The sequence below is a fragment of the Chlorocebus sabaeus genome, chromosome 11 (assembly GCF_047675955.1).
Source record: "Chlorocebus sabaeus isolate Y175 chromosome 11, mChlSab1.0.hap1, whole genome shotgun sequence".
Classification (NCBI taxonomy): Eukaryota; Metazoa; Chordata; class Mammalia; order Primates; family Cercopithecidae; genus Chlorocebus; species Chlorocebus sabaeus.
The window spans coordinates 102,789,369-102,807,026 of record NC_132914.1 but is presented as its reverse complement, the minus strand read 5'-3'; positions in this window follow the sequence as shown (position 1 = coordinate 102,807,026).

Below are 17,658 nucleotides of genomic sequence, written 5' to 3'. Positions count from 1 at the left end.
AAACAAATGACTTCTGTAAAGAGGGACACTCTAAGGACATATTTAAGGCACACTTGACAGGGTCATGGCATCCCTATCAGATTTAAGTCCTCTCAGATTTAAGTCCCTATCAGATTTAAGTCCTCTCAGATTTAAGACTTCAAGACAGAATAGGCCTTACCTAGATGAAGCAGTGCTTGAAGAGAGGGAGAGGCAGAGAGAAAGAGCATGTGCAAAGGGCCTGAGTCAAGAGAGGGCAGGGGACATTCAGGAAAGTGCAAGCATCCAGGGGGTAAGGGACTGGACCAGAGAGAGGTAAGCAGGGAGTAAAGCTAGATGGGACCAGAGAGGGAGGCAAGAAGCCTGTGCAGACAGAGTTTGGAAGGGTTATTGTGGTCCACAGAATTCTAAGGTGTTACACAAGATTCCTACACTCTGCAATCTCCTCTCTTTGAGTATGAGCAGGTGGGACCTAGGAATATGGAGAATCAGTCCTGAAGTTGTGGTATATTAAATGGTAAGAGTTTCCACAAGTAGTTGTCACTGATTTAATCAGAATAAAGATTTGGCTTTAATCTTTTTTAAGGGATCAGGTAGGACCAACCTGATCAGGTGAGCCCTTAAAAAAGACGAGAAGCAGCAGCAGACACTCTCTGCTGGCCTGGAAGAAAGGAAATGGCCATGGCATGGACTGCCTATGGGGAGGACCATGCAGTTGAGTCCTGAGGGCAGCCTATAGGAGCTGAAATTGACCCCTAGGCAGCAGCCAACAAGTAAACAGGGACCTCTGCCTTACAGCCACAACAAATGAATTCTGTCAAATGCCTCAATAAGTTTGAAAGAAGATCCTGAGCTCCAGGTGGGACCCCTACAGCCCCAGCCAACATGTTGATTTCAGCGTTGTGAGGTCCTAAGCACCCTAAGCAGAGAATTCAACTACCCCAAGCCCAGACTTTTAACCCAGAAGAAACTCTGAGATAATTAATAGATGTAGTTTTAAGTCCCTAAGTTTGTAGTAATTTGTTGTGCAGTGATAAAAACCAATACAGCCATTTAAATATTTTGGTATTTATTTTTAGAGGATTAGGAAGTCACTGGAGAATTTGGAGAATTTTAAGGATGATCCAAGAGGGAGTAACATAATCACATTGGATTTCTGAAATCCTGAGGCTGTTGTATGTAGGATGAATTGGAAAGGTGCACAGGAGAAAGGCAGAGTCCAGTAAGGAGGTCAGAGATGATGGTGCTTCTGACAGTAGGGATGGAGTTGGACAAAGAGAGAGGTAGACAGAAAACATGTTCAGGCAGTAACCAAAGAAAACTCTCAGTTCCTTATCTTTTGGAGATATATTTGGAAATATTTGCTTTGAGATAATCCAGACAGTGGGTAAGATGGAACAAAATTTGTCATACTTTAATAATCGCTCAGGCTGAGCGGTAAGTACATTAGGTTTATTATACATTTATCTCTATTTTGTGGGTATACAAATATATTGATTTTAGGTAAAATGTATACACAGTGAAATACACAGATTTTAAGAATTCATTTTGATAAATTTTGACAAAAGCATACACTTCCATGACCCACACTCTCTGATATGGTTTGGCTCTGTGTCCCAACACAAATCTCATCACAAATTGTAATCCCCATATGTCAAGGGAGGAACCTGATGGGAGGTGATTGGATCATGGAGGCAGTTTCCCCCCATGCCGTTCTCATGATAGTGAGTGAATTCTCATGAGATCTGATGGCTTTATAAGTGTCGGTTTCCCCTGCTCTTCTCTCAACTGCCACCATGTTTGATATGCCTGCTTTCCTTTCCACCATGACTATAAGTTTCCTGAGGCCTCCCCAGCCATGCAGAACTGTGAGTCAATTAAACCTCTTTCCTTTATAAATTACCCAGATATTTCTTTATAATGGTGTGAAAATGGACTAATACACCCTCTGTCAAGATAGAGCAGTTCTATCATCCAAGAAAGTTTCCTCCACCCCTCACCAGCAAATTTCAGGCCCCCATCCAGGGTCAACTACTGTTGTTCTAATGTCTATTGTCCTAGATTAGTGTTTGCCTATTCTAGAACTTCATATAAATGGAATCACACATGTTCTCTCTTGTGTCCCATTTCTTTCACTCAGTATAATGCTTTCATGATTTACCTATGCTGTTGTATCTGTTAGTAGTTAATTCCTTATTATTGCTGAGTGGTATTCCATTGTATGACTATCTTAGGTCGTTTAAATATTATCCTATTGATGGAAAGACATATGGATCATTTCCCTATTTTAGCAATTATGAATAAATCTGCTATGAAATATGCTTGTATGAGTCTTTTTGAGTACATATGTTTTAATGTCTCTAGGATGGACTTTCTGGGTAATAAGGAAAGGTATGTTTAACTTTATAAGAAACTTCCATACAAGTTTCCAAAGTGGTGGTACCTTTTAGCACTCTCACTAACAATGTATAAGAGTTCCAGTTGTTCCACATCTCATTTGTATATAGTGCTGTTGACTCTTTGTGTGGAGGGAAAGGAGGCTGGCTTGTTGATGCCAGCTATCCATTTGCCTGGAAATTAATAATGTTGAATGTTCTTGTATATGTCTACTGGCTATATGAATGTCTTCTTTAGAAAGTACCTGTTCAAGTCTTTTGCCATTTTTAATGAAGTTCATTGTCTAATGGAGTTGTAAGAGTTCTTTAAATATTATGGCACAAATATGAGCATATCTCTTCGTCAGAGATATGTATGGTGAATATTTTATTAGTTTGAACTTTACTTATTCAATTTTTATAATGATGTCTTTTAACAGGCAGGTTTTAAAATTTAATACAATTCAATTTAATTGCTTTTGTTTTAGAGTTATTTTTTTCTGTGTCCCCAAGGATGCCAAGATATTCTCCTATATTTTCTTATAGCATCATAGTTTTAGCATTTATTTTTAAGGTTTGTGTATGGTGTAAGGTAAGAGTTGAGTTTCCCTTTTTTATATACATTTATGTAGCTGTGATACATCAGGTGCTGCAGTGGTAACCAGAGGGGCCATTGAGCCAAAGAAAAATATTTTGGTTTTGTTTTTGTTTTTATGGTAGTTGTTGAAATGATAGAGATCTGGGCATGTTTAAATGACAGTGGGAAGGATTCAGTAGAGGCAGGGAAGCTGAACCCATAGGTGATCAACACATATGGCTCCTGAGGATAGAGGAAGGGCCAGGACACAGAACGTAGGAAGGAAGCATGGCCTGAGATGAGAGGAGTCACCTCCTCATGCAAGTGTGAAGAGAGAGCTGAAGGTTTGCAACAGTCACTGTAAAAAAATGGAAGGATGAATGGATCCCTTTGTGGTTATTAGGTATGAATTCACAATGATGTTCCTCTGCCTTATTGCATCATTGTTGTTTTGTTTTCTTTTGTTTTGTTTTCTAGCAGTACACACAGTCACTTGAATTTGAAATCAAATGTTTGGATTCATCCAGGGTCTGGGTGAGATGAAAAGTAGAGGGGCAAAGAGTTATGGAAATCACACACTGAGGCGCATACACTGGCTCAGGATGTCTATCAGTGAGGAATGGCCATTGGGTGTATGTAAAAGAAGCCAGAAGTAAAAGGGGGCTAAACAAGGTAGGAGCTTATTTCTGTCTTACATGAAAGAAGCTGGAAGTAGACAATGCAAGACGAGTTTGTCACCAAGAACCCAGGTTCATCTTTCTCTTTCACTGTTCCTTGTATATGGTTTCCAGTCACAAAGTCAATTTGCCATCCAAGATGGCTGCTGAAACTCCAGGCAGCACATCCACAATGCAGGCAAGAAGCAGTAAAAACAGGAGAAAGGCTGTAAAGGGCACATGCCTGCTGTCTGACAATCTTTTAAATAGCTGATTTCCTGCAAGCCCTACCCAACAACTTCCTGTCACATTTTTGGCTACCCCTACATACAAAAAGGCTGGGGAGTTTAGCTTTTTAACTAAGCACATTGCCTCCCAGAATAAAATCTGAAGTTTATAATCACAGGAAGAGGGCAAGAATCAATGTGGGGTAGGCAAATTACAATTTCTGCAATTGAAGAGAAAATTAAAAATAGTGGAGGTGAATTGGGAGAACATAAAGGATTCAGTGGACTGTAAATACCAATGAAGCCCAGGAATATGAAGGATAGGAAGGGAGTTGTGTAATGAAGTTAGAAGGATAGGAGGTTGCTGTAAGAAAGAAGGACTATGAATCATTAGTCCGTAAATCAGAGAAGATTCAAGCAATAACTTGATCATGACTGTGAACCCAGGATTGCACAGCACAGGTGGAGTGCAAAAGAAAGTTAGTGGAAGTTCGGATATCAAGGAACTGAAATAATTCCAGGCAAGTCAGGACTTGAGAAGGAAAGAGTAGTAAACAAGGTGTCAATGTGTTTAGGGAATGTCCAAGAGACCAGTAGCTGGCAAAAATGAAAAGGAAGCTGATTTACTTAGGAGGAATGCAACTTAGAGGGTCAAGATTTTTACCAGCCCACCTCCAGACCTGGCAGTGTGTGGGAGATTTAAGAATAAAGAGCCGTCACTTAAGAGGGCTACAAAGAAGCATGTCTTCCAGGGCAGCAAGTGGATGGATGTGGAGCTCAAAAAAATAATTGAATATAAAGGGGAGTCAGATTTTGTAGATGTTCCTAGAGGGCAGGGTTCAAGCGACTGGGAGGTACAGAGGCAGAGGAGCACTGCAGAGGCAAAGAAATACAAGGCACCCAGTGATGAAACTCTGGAGGAGATCACCAACAGAAGATGGGGAGAGTCTGAAACTTTGGGAACCAACTGAAAGCAGGGATGAAAGTTCAGGTTAAATTTGGTCTCTTTTAGCAGGGTGGGCCCTGGGTTAAGTGGCCAGATAACTTGGCTGACTCTGCCAAGAGATGGTGTGAGCTGCACCAGGTCTCAAATTCATATGTGGCAAAGTGGAGGCTGGAACCCCTGTCTCCCGATTCTCAGCTCTAAAACATGATCCCACAGTCACAACCTAAGAAAAAGGGAAACGCTCCTGTCACATGTCTTCTTTCAATCATGCATGTGTTCCAGGGGCCACCACTGTCATATTGTGTCCTAGTTGGAGGACACTCCCTAAAGTTGTGCCCCAGGACAGTGAAGGGTCCGTCATTTCCTCCTTCATATGTAGAGCACTTTTCAGAAGAGTGAACCAGCAGGACGCAGGCTTGTCTTCGCTTAACACAGACTTCTTCAGGAAGATTCTTTCTAGGAATTAGGGTCAGGAAAAAAAAATTCCTTCCATCTTTGCTTTCATTAAACTATGAAAAATGTAAAACCAGCAATGTCCTTCTTCGCCTTGGTTTCCAGGAAATGCAGACTTAAAACTAAAAACCTAATTGTCGTAGGTTCTTGAAATGAAGAACCTAGGTACGTCTCTCCGAAGTAATTTCAGACATCTCTCTATTAAAATGATCCTGTTTTATGAGCTTTAATACTATCAACCACACTTCAAATTCTCTTTTAATAACAAGTAAGCCATACACTTTATTGCTCAGAATTCAAGAAATGGTTACATAAGTTTACAAAGGCCAGGCACGGTGGCTAATGCCTGTAATCCCAGCACTTTGGGAGACCGAGGTAGGTGGAGCACCTGACGTCAGGAGTTCGAGATCAGCCTGACCAACATGATGGAACCCTATCTCTATTAAAAATACAAAAATTAACCGGGCATGGTGGTGGGCGCTGGTAATCCTAACTACTCAGAAGGCTGAGGCAGGAGAATTGTTTGTACGTGGAGGCAGAGGTTACAGTGAGGTGAGATCATGCCACTGCACTCCAGCCTGGGCAACAAGAGCAAAATTCCATCTCAAAAAAAAAAAAAAATGAGTAAATAAATAAGGTTGCATAAAGACCTCTCAGAAATCAATAGGAAAAGTGAGCATAGTAACAGAAAAAGTATGACAAAGATAAAAATAGGCAATTCAAAGAGGAAAAACAAATGGCAAATAAACATAAAGATATTCAAATGAACAATAAAAAAGAGTTACAGATTTTAAAAAATGATAGGTGGTTGCACATACCCATCAGACTATGAAAGATTAGCAAGACTGACAAAACCTAATTTTGAACAAGGTGTTGGGACAGGGATAGTCTCATGAGCTCTGGAAAGAGCATACATCAGTAAGCACTTTCTGAAGGGCAGATATTAAGTATCAAAACTTCTAATGTACTTTTTGACACTGAAATTCCCCATTTCAGAATGTATTCTATGAAAATCACTACACAAGCACATAAGAACACATGTTCATCACACAGTGTTTTAGACCAGAGAAAGTTATAAACAATCTAAGTGTCCATCTCACTGGTAACAAAGAATATTATATAGTTATCTAAGTGCTTATGAAGTTCTACATTAACACAGCAAAATGTTCACAGCAAGTTATTGAGTGAAGCAGCAATTACAGAGCATAATGTATACCACGTTCTCACTTATGTAAATGTATATATCTTTAAATAGGACTATTTGCATATTCACCAGATTCCTGAAGTTCTGGATGATATAATTTGTGATTTCTTCTTTATAATTTTTCATGATTTCTGTATTTTTCTTAATAATGGCCAGGAATATATTTTGTAATCAAATGAAAAAAAAAAAAAACAATTTTATTTTGGAGTGAGGGCACATATGTGCCAGTGAGCGAGAGGAATGTCCCACACAGGGAACATGGCTGGAATGTCATTCTCAGCAAGGAAAGCCCTTTCAATTAATGGTGCATGGACCTTGCCATGCAGGCTAATGGGAGATTGGCCAGATCCTGAACCTGCCTCCTCTCCAGCTCTACTCACCTCTGTCCTGGTGAGTCTGAGTCTGAGACTCATCGTTTTGTGAAACAGGATTTTAACAACTTGCTTCAAATCATGGAATTAAAAGGTGAAGAACACCTGAATTTGAATGCAGGTGGCTGAGTCCAGAGGCTCTGCATAACTGTTCCTCTAGACAACACTGATTTTGCCCAGGAAAGGTGAGCAGCAAGCCTTGGTTTTCTCCCTCAACCTCTTATTACAAATTTCTATCGCAGCTCCTGAAGACTTTTCTGCAGTCCTTTCTTTATCACCAGACATTTGCTTCAGATTGGTGCTGTCCAATACAGTAGCCACTAACCCCATATGGCTATTTAAATTGAAATTCACCAAAATTAAATTTTAAAACTCAATGTTTCAGCTGCACTAGCCACTTTTCAAATACTCAGTACCACACATAGCTAGTGTCTTCTAGGAGAGGCAACACAAACATAAAATATTTCCATCATCACAGAAAGTTCTGAGCTCTGGGAGGCCAGGAATGGTGTCTAGTTCACCACTCTGTTCTCAGCAGCTGGCTGAGTGTCTGACACCCAACAGACCCTCACTGAAAGAGTAAGAAATTAATGATTCCCTCCATCAACTCCAAGCACATCGATGCTAGGTGGGAAAGGCATTTAGCAGGAGCTAACTTTTAAGCCAAGCCCCAAAGGTAATTATGTAAATGGGTGGGTCAGGAGAAGGGTAGAGCATTCCGGATGGGGAAAAGACATTGATTTAGTGAGAAATGTGAAGGGACTTGGCACCGCCGAGCTATTGTTCTCAAACTCTTTTCTCGCTGCCAATTAGAAATCATCCTAGGTGGTGTTTTCTTATCAGGCTTCCTCCAGTGTGCACACAACCTGATTTGGTATTGTAAGGTCTGTTCTGACTCATTGGACTCTTGGCAGTTCGACAGGCAGGCAGGTTTTGATTTTTTTACATTTTGTTTTGTTTCATTATTAAGTTTTGATTGGAGGTGAAAGCATATACCCCCAAAGAACTACAAGTAGTTTTCCAAGAGACCGTTAATCCAAATGCCCATTAGTTCAAATGTTCATATAATCATTATCAAAATAGGTGTCCCTTAAATGGCCCTGGGGTATAGAAGAGGCAGCTGAATTCTGTATGGGAGCTTCGTTCTATCCCCTGGCACGAGATTCTAAGCCAGTTACTGCAGGAGGCATAAAAACAGAGTTGGTCACAAACTAGTTCTAAGAATCATCCTTTTCCACCCCCCCCCCACCAAGTTTAATATTGACCTAGACTACATGGGGTTGAAACCCAGCTTCGCCACCTACTAGCTGTGTGACATCTCTGAGCCTTTTTTCCTTTTCTGTAAAATGAAGATAATAGACATGTTAGGAGTATTAAGTAAGCTAATGCATGTAAAGTGCTGTGATGGTTAATTTTATTTGTCAACTTGACTGGGGACCAGGGTGCCCAGATATTTGGTTAGACACTGTTCTGGGTGTCTCTGTGAGGGGCTTCTGGATGAGATGAACATTTGAATTGGCAGACTGAGTAAAGCAGACTGTCCCCTACAATGTGGGTGGGTCTCATCCAATCCACTGAAGGCCTGAATAGAGCAAAAAGGCGAAAAAGGGAGAATTCTCTCTCTCTGCCTGTCTTCAAGCTGGGACATCAGCCTTTTCCTGCCTTCAGATTCAGACTCAGCCTAACACTTAGACCATTAGCTCTTTGGATGCTTGGACTTAAGCTCAGACTGGAACTCACACCATCAATAGAACCTGGTCCTCAGGCATTTGGCCTCATACTGGAACTATACCATCGGCTCTCCTGGGTCTCCAGCTTGCTGACTCCTGATCTTTGGACTTAGTCTTTATAATCACATGTTCCAATTCATCCATCTATCTATCTATCTATCTAATCCCTAGGTATCTCCTATTGGGTCTGTTTCTCTGGGAAACTCTGACTGATAAAAAGTTCTCAGTACAATGCCAAGTACATAGTAAGCACTATATAGGAATTTACTGAATACATAATAAATAACAAAAATGTATACGTTTTTGCCATATTTTCAAATACATTCCTGCAATTGACAAGTGTTATTAAGGATGAAAGTCATAATTATAATGATAATTATTACATTAACTATTGTTTATTAAGCTCCTAATAAACGCTAATCTTTACAACAACCCAGAAAAGCCTCTCTATTACTCCATCCTCTACCTCACTTCTATCTTGATCCAAACCACCATCACTCCATGTCTGCACTAGTTCAGTAGCCACTTATCTGATCGCTGGTGTCCACTCTAACCTCCCATAAGGAGTCAGGGGTGTCTTTTTAAACAGTAAATCAGAGCTCATTGTCTCCATATCCAAAACCTGCCAGTGACTAACAGAGTGGCAGAGCTGGATTCAACTTTGTCATAAGTAAGAATTTAAGATGATCACTATATCCAAAACACTATGTGTCTTATGCTATTATTTTCCCTTTACCAGAGTGAGTAAATTGAGGTTCAGGGAGAATACATTGCTCATCAAAGGCTGCTCAGTAAGTTAGTGACAGGGCAAGGGTTTGAGCTCTGTCTGTCTAAATCCACAATTGTTGTTCTCAATCACAGTGATGAATGGATGGTCTGTAATTAAAAAGTGCAAGGACCTCACACCACAGGTGTTCTCCGCCCATTTCCAGGCTGGGAGGTTTGGGAAGGATCTGTGTTAAACTCTTGATCACCTTTCCCCTTTCACAGATAGGAGAAAGGATATGGGTTGTTCTTTCTGGTCACAGGCTCCAGTTCCTAGGATGGCAATGAGACTCAGTCCCCACAGAGCTTTTCTGCAGGCTTCCCTGTGCACCTCCTGCCTGCCTCCTTCCATGTCTCAGCTTAACATTCCCATTGTCCTGTCTTTGTACTCCTTCCCCAGAATGTTCCTAGCCTCGACACAAAAGAAATGCCTAAGCCACAGCGAACATCCATCTGAAATATCTAACATTCCCTGTCCACTAACATAGCAGGAGGAACTCTGATACACAGACACACTACTGATTCTGTGTTTATGTTGTCCTTGAAGACAGACTAGCTGGGTAATTAAATGATCCCAACCTCCAGTGTATGATTTCTACCATTTGGATACCCATTTGACGTTAACCAGTAATCAACTTTTCAGCCTAATATTATGTATTCTTTGTTCCTGAATATTGTGAATAACTTAATTCTACTATTTTCATGGTTCATGTACATACTTTATTTTATATTTAAATATTTTAGATTCATATGTAGTTTTATGTATTGTATATATCATATGTTTACATGTCTATGACTGCAACTTAGTTACTAGCTAAATGCTGACAACTCCCAAATTTATACCTCGATTCCAGACATTGCTCCTAAGTTCCAGACCCATATATCCAGCAAGCCACTCAATATTCCACTTTCATGTCTCCCAGACATAAAAGTCCAGCAAGTCCAAAACTAACTCATGATCTCTCTTCCAGAGCGTTTGTCTTCCCATGCTCAGTAAACGTCAGCCACCCTCCCACCAGGTGTTCAAGCTAAAAACCAAGATGCCATCCTTGGCACCATCTTAGCATGCATTCCCAAATCCTGACTACCTTGCCTCTTAAACTCATTCATTTATCAGTCTACTAATTTATTTAACAATTACTTATTTTGCAGCATTGTATTTAAAATGAATGATATAATGGTAAACAAGATAAATATGTCCTTGTCTCTCAGAGCTCATAGTCATAAATCACAACAGCATGTTTTGATGAATGAATGAAGGTGGTTTCATACAAGATAGAGATTTCATATAATTTCATTAATGTGCAATCACATATTCTGCATTAGAACTCATCATGGACCATCTATAAAGAGGTAAAGTACAGGGTCTAACGGCATGAACTTTAAAATCAGATAGAATTATTTGATCAATAAGTTGATATGCTCTTATTACACACCTATTACATGCTAAGCACTTTGTAGGCATCAGGAATTCAGCTAACAATAAGAAAGTCTTTACACCTCCAGCATCTTGGAACATTTTCCTGTGTTTGGGAAGCTCCCCATCCTGATGGACTAACAGATTTATTCCCTCTAAGGAAGCCATATGCTCACTTCCTTGAAGTCCCTTGCAGTTAAGTTGAAGGCATGTAACCTGGGCTCAGTCTATCAGAAACCTCTGGGCTCAGTCTATCAGAAACCTCCATAAACTATTTGGTGCAAGGAAAGTGGTACTAGGAACTATTTGTTTAAACAAGAGTGATAACAGCTACATCTATCTCTCAGAGGCAGTGGTAGGAGATGTTTTAGCATGAGTGACCTAGTGGTTACATTAGGAGCATAAGGTGCTGAACTAATTCAGTGATTCAGCCTGTGACTTGGTGAGCATTTCATGTTTGGTTCACCAGGGTCACTCAATATCTTTTATAAAATCACTTATTTGTTTCCACTAACCAATATCAGGTTCTGTTATTTGTAACTAAGAATCCGAGGTGATATGCCTAGTTGAATCTCAGGCCTTCGATATATTAGCTGGATGTTTCTGGGTAAATTATTTAACTTCTTTCACCCTCATTTTCCTCATCTGCGAAATGAAAAATATTCAGTACAATAACTAACGGGCTTGTTGAGAAGACTGGTTGGTTGGGGTTTTCACTAGAGTTTTCCAGCCTTGATGTCTCCATGTGCTCTTCTGAAATAACTATCGTTCTAAGAATTCAAGGAATGGATTTTTGTTTCTCTCCCTTCTTTGGTTCTTTCCACCTATTTCCTGGGCAGAATCCTCTTCCAGAGCTTCCAATCAATTCACACAACTTTGAGAATTAGACCCAGGCCTCCTGTAAAGAAGATAGAATTCAGATTCAGGCAGACCTGGGTGTAAATCCTTGCTCTGCCACCTCCCAGCTGTATAACCTCAGGTGAATCGCTCAGCATCGCACTGCACATTTTAATTGCAGAATGCAATTTTCCATGCCCCTGCACACATCACCAAATTCCAGAAAATGAACCACTTGTAATGTAAGTGCTATTGTTTACCAGTGGTTTATCAGATGGCAAGGGAAAATAGCCATGCTGTCATACCATCAGCTCTTTGACACAGCATTTAACAGTTGGCCATGTTTCTATATCATTTGATGTTCACAACAACCTGGAGTGAGCTGTGCAGAATCGCTGTCCTAATTCTCACTTCACAGAAGAAATTGACAGTCAGAGAAGTTGAGTCCAAGTCAGTACTTTTTCTGCTATACCCAAGTTATAGGGGTGAACAGGACACTTCAATTATATCTTTTGTCTTCTGGACTGTAAGTGATATTTAAAAGACAATCAATTGGCCAAGTCTGATGTCTCATCCCTATAATCCTACCACTTTGGGAGGCCAAGGCGAGGATTGTTAGAGCCCAGGAGTTTGAGACAAGCCTAGGCAACATGGGAAACCACACCTCTAACAAAAAAGACACAAAAACTAGTCAGATGTGGTGATGCACACCTGTAGTCCCAGCTACTGGGAAGCTGAGGTGGGAAGATCACTTCAAAAGGCAGAAGTTGGGGTGAGCTGAGATTGTGCCACTGCACTCCAGCCTGGGCAACAAAGCAAGACCTCATCTCAAAAAAAAAAGAATGAGTAAAACTAACAAATGTTAAAAACAAATAAAGGAATAATATACGATACACTAAACCTGCTCGTTTTCTAGTATATTTGACATTGATCTTACGAACAACTTCCTGTTTTTGGAGGAACTCCCTATTAGGTGATCTGACTATGAAAACCAAAGAGGATTCTCCCTGCTCCCTGGTTCCTGAAAGTGGTCACACAATCTAAGAACAGTCAACAGGGTATTCCAACTCAAGTCTGTGACTATTAAGCAAGCAATCCAATGACACAGAGGAAATGAGGGCTTTAACTCAAATGACAGCAAGTTCACTGCTAGAAGCCTGACGGTCCAGTGGTGGCAGCAGTGGTGACGTAGTGGCAGCGTGCTAGCAAGCACCTTCTGTCAGGGGTCTTCAGCTATGGCCTAACTCCCTGGGATACATACATTTCCTGAGCTGGTTCTCTGGTCTTCCATCAATTTTGGAAGCTACTCACTATATTTTCAATACGTGCATTTTCTTTTTAAAGTATGTTCCTTGCATGCAATAACCCTAAGTGATACCCCCAGGGAAACATCCACATGACCTACTGAGATTTCTCTCTAACGCATCTGGCCTCAAAACATGATTTATGTGTAGACTGGTCTGGCTTGAACTCCCTCCAATCTCCAAAGTCTGGAAGACGTTTTTTGTTTTGCTTTGTTTTTTGAGACTGAGTCTTACTCTGTCATCCAGGCTGGAGTGCAGTGGCACAGTCTCGGCTCACTGCAACCCCTGCCTACCGGGCTCAAGTGATTCTTCTGCTCAGCCTCTCAAGTAGCTGGGAATATAGGTGCCCGTTACCACACCCAGTTAATTTTTGTATTTTTAGTAGAGATGGGGTTTTGCCATGTTGGCCAGGCTGTTCTCGAACTCCCGACCTCAAGTGATCCACCCGCCTTGGTCTCCCAAAGTGCTGGGATTACAGGTGTGAGTCACCATGCCTGGCCTGTAAGACTTTGAGTCGCAAAGGTGCTTTGAGTCACCTACAGGGTAGACCCACATACCAAGCATCACAAGGACAATGGGCCAGCCAGCTTCCTGTGTCCCTTGGACCCATGTCCTGTGTTTACACTGTTAATTCTACCACCACATACAGACAACTTCAATACACATACAATTCATGACAAACCAGAGCCAGTCTGGTAAAAGAATGCCTGAAACAGCACTGTGAGAGGGCATTTTCAAAATGTTTGTAATGAATAGCTACCACAAAGAAGGAAGTGGGCATGGGCTCAGAGCAAAAGAAAGACAAATTCATTACAAAGCCCAATGAAGACTGTTTAAGAGCTTCCTTGTGCAGAGCAGACACTTTGTGATGTCTTTAATTTCAGAGTCTTCAGATAAGTCCTGTTATTTATCAAAAGGAAGAGGCCCATAAAACTGCAATTAGGCTATGATGGAATCTTCCCAAACTATTAAAGCCTACCTCCCGTGGGTCTCGCAAGCACACTTCACACATTGAATGGCTTTCAAAGCAGTTTCATAAGCTCACTATTATCATCTTTGTGTTTATTTTACAGATGAGGAAACTGAAACTCAAAGAGGTTAAGTGACTTGTCCAGGGTCACACAGGTATTAAGTGGCAGAACTGGGAATTGAGCCCAGGTCTGCCTGGCTCCAAAAGCCACATTCTTTCCACTAACCCACGGTGCTGTTTGCCTTCCCAAGGCAATTGTCAACATCCTTTGCCAAGAAGTGCTGACAACTCATGTCTGACAGTGGGTGAACAGGAAGTCTCTCAATGGCCCAGTGACATGTGGGAGTGGCTGCCCATGAGATATGAGTATGTAGGGACGGGCCAGACTGTCAGAGAGGCCGGGTGATTTCTGGCTTGGTTGTTTTTCTCTGGATAAAGTCTTGGTGGGGTCATTAATTCAGGAAGGATGAGGAAGAGAGAGAGGAGTATGGGGTAAGGCTAGGAAGAAGACAGGGGGGGAGAGAGAGGTTTTGCCCTCATTCATAACCTCCTTCCTCTCCTGAATGGAGTTTGCAGGCCCCAAATCTGAAAGAGCAGCTCCCCTCTGGAAGGATCCCTTCAAAAGCCCCTCCCAGCCCCAGCTTTCCCCAACCTCTGAGGCTCTCCTGCAGTGCCTGTCCTGGCAGACACCCTTCCTCATGCCTGTTCCTTGGCTGGACCAGAACCTCTTTGGAGTTGTATTAGGCAACATAGCTAGACATCATTTGGGCTAGGAGGTAGGAAATGGAATAACTTTGAGCCTTGAACAGGGTGTCGTTGGAGATGATTTTATTAACGTGTGACTTGTTTCAATTCAGAGCCCTCTGAGGGCACAGTCTACCCTGTCTGCCAGCAGCCCAGACAGAACGCCTAAAGGAACAGAGGTTTCAATGAAAAGTGCAGCCTCTTGAAGCAAGGACAGAGTTGTCCTTACAAAGGACTGATCTCCCCTGAAGGGACAGCCACATCCCACACTGATTATGGGTTGGCTATGATGAAAACACGGGGAACATTTGAGGGACAAGTTTTCCCTACTCTAAATAGTCATTGCAATGAGGGGGCAAAAAACACACCGGGCCTCTTGTCCGATCTCTTAGTACTCCCTGGGGAGACAGAGTGAGCCACCTGGCTGGTAAACAAGAGCCAGTTGTCTATGTTTCTTTAATGGGTGGTGCTGACCCATCAAAGATCTCGAAGAGGGAGACTTGGCCTCTCTTCCTCCATCCTTCCCTACCTGGAGAAGTGTGTGGCTTTGCAGATTCCAACTTGCCCTCAGGTTTGTTGCCCCAAGGTCCAGTCTCGGTGCTGGACGTTAATAAGCCCCTGTGGGTTCTCACTCCAAGCCCTTGCTCCAGTCACACAGATGAGGATTGGGTCCCATTTTCCTCACTCCTTTGCCTTAGTTCAGAATCAGAAGGGAAAGAGGCAATATTGACTTGTGTCTCCTCAAAATCCCAGTTATAAAAAGTAGTAGCTATTATTGTTAGTATTATCATCGTCATACTTCTGAGGCAAATCTATGAACAATGAAAACTCAGGATTTTCATCTCCGTTGGTTTAGTCAGAGATGTTCCAATGGGTTTGGGCCATAATCCTGAAAGAATCCCTAATGTCATGATCCCAAATGTTGAAATGCCAAAAGACCAAAATCCCTAAAGTCTAAAATCTTGAAAATTACAATACTGAAAGATCAAAATCTTGAAAATATAATTCTGGAAAAAATAATTTTAAAAAAACTCTTTAGAATACATTTATTTACATTTTTAAAAGAGAATGTATTTGAGAAACATATAAGAACATGACAGATTTGGCTCTCTGTTTGACTGTCACTGGTGTATAAGAATGCTTGTGATTTTTGCACATTAATTTTGTATCCTGAGACTTTGCTGAAGTTGCTGATCAGCTTAAGGAGATTTTGGGCTGAGACAATGGGGTTTTCTAAATATACAATCATGTCGTCTGCAAACAGGGACAATTTGACTTCTTCTTTTCCTAACTGAATCCCCTTGATTTCTTTCTCTTGCCTGATTGCCCTAGCCAGAACTTCCAACACTATGTTGAATAGGAGTGGTGAGAGAGGGCATCCCTGTCTTGTGCCAGTTTTCAAAGGGAATTTTTCCAGTTTTTGCCCATTCAGTATGATATTGGCTGTGGGTTTGTCATAACCTGCACGTTGTGCACATGTACCCTACAACTTGAAGTTTAATAATAATAAATAAATTTAAAAAAAAAAAAAAGAACATGACAGAATACTTTATAAGCTACTTTATGCAATAAAATAACCAATAATAAAATACATATTTTTGGAGCATAAACACTCAAGGGTGCTTAGGACAGTCACATGGCTATAACAGTTACAAGCAGACAAACCAGATTTATAGGGAAACATGTCAAAAAGTGAATTGTATAAACACATATCACTATGGTTGGTAATTGTGTGCATCCGGCTTTATAACTGCAGTCACTGAAATATCATGATGGACAACATAAGTCATTTGACAAGGTAGATAAAAAGCCTCAGTGGGGTCACCACCACAGCATGTGCAAGTGACCCAAAGAGCTGAGTTCTAGAATTTTACCTTTCACAAGTGCGAATGTACAAAAAGGACATGTCTTCATTTATTTGAGGAAGTTCCCACATTTTTACATACACATGCAATGCTTACACACAAAGCCAACGTTGTGATAATGCACTTTCATGGAGTCAAATATGCACCAAAAAAATACATAAAATGAATTAGAACTCTTTAAAAAGTCTTTACATAATGCTTTTATTGAAAAGTATTGAAATGATGCAAAGATGAAATACATAACAAAGCAAATTGTAAAAGATAACCCTGATAATTTTAAGTAGTGGAGGAAAAAAACTTTAAAAAAAAAAGAAAAGAAAAAAACTAAAACAGAACAAAAAAGAAGCTTTGACATGAAAAAGTGTATTACAAGGATAGATTATGGGTAATTGCAGGGAGATAGTCCATAAGAGCTGCCCAACTTTCACAATCATTAACTATGTTTTGAAGTCTTGCATTGAGATGAATAGCTACTTTTTTTTCTTTTAAGATATGTCTCCCCATGGAGAATATGTTCACTTTCATTTTCTACATGGCACTGCTGGTTTTGAAATTCTTCTGTGATTCAATGTACCCCAACACGATGAGCATTCCCTATTAGATTTTTCCATCTTCTGTTCCGTGTTTCTCTGTCACTTTGGGCACCCAGGTACCTATTTGGAATGCACTCATCTACAGGCCACAAATTCGGCAGAAACAATACTGGTGATCAAACAGCACCATTATTGCATAAGTGTCTTCGTATCCTACCATACACGCAATTATTTTTGAGCCAGTCAGTAACTGCTGGCTTCTTCAGGTAAATGTAGCATTCATTCATTCAAAGCTCCTGGAATTTCATTAGCTGGAAGGGATGCCAATGCAGACAAATGATGCATCTTTAAACTGAAGATTTTATCACTGCCATACTTCATGGCCAATCCACTATCAAGGTACAATAACCATAGTAAATGTGTCAAGACAATAATAAAGTAATAGTTCCAGCTAACTTGATGCAACTAACATGATACAACTATCCTGTGTACAACCAAAAATACACTAATCCCTCCTCCAGAATTTGGCTTTCAAAATTTCAACATTAGGGATTTTAGTCTTTTGGGATTGTGATTTTCTGGATTTTAGATGTTAGGGTATTTAGACTCTAGAAATTGTGATCTTCAGCAATTATGCCTTTTGGGATTATAACTGGCACGAGTCCCAACACCATTGCAAATGGCCTCAAGATCAGCACGTGCTCC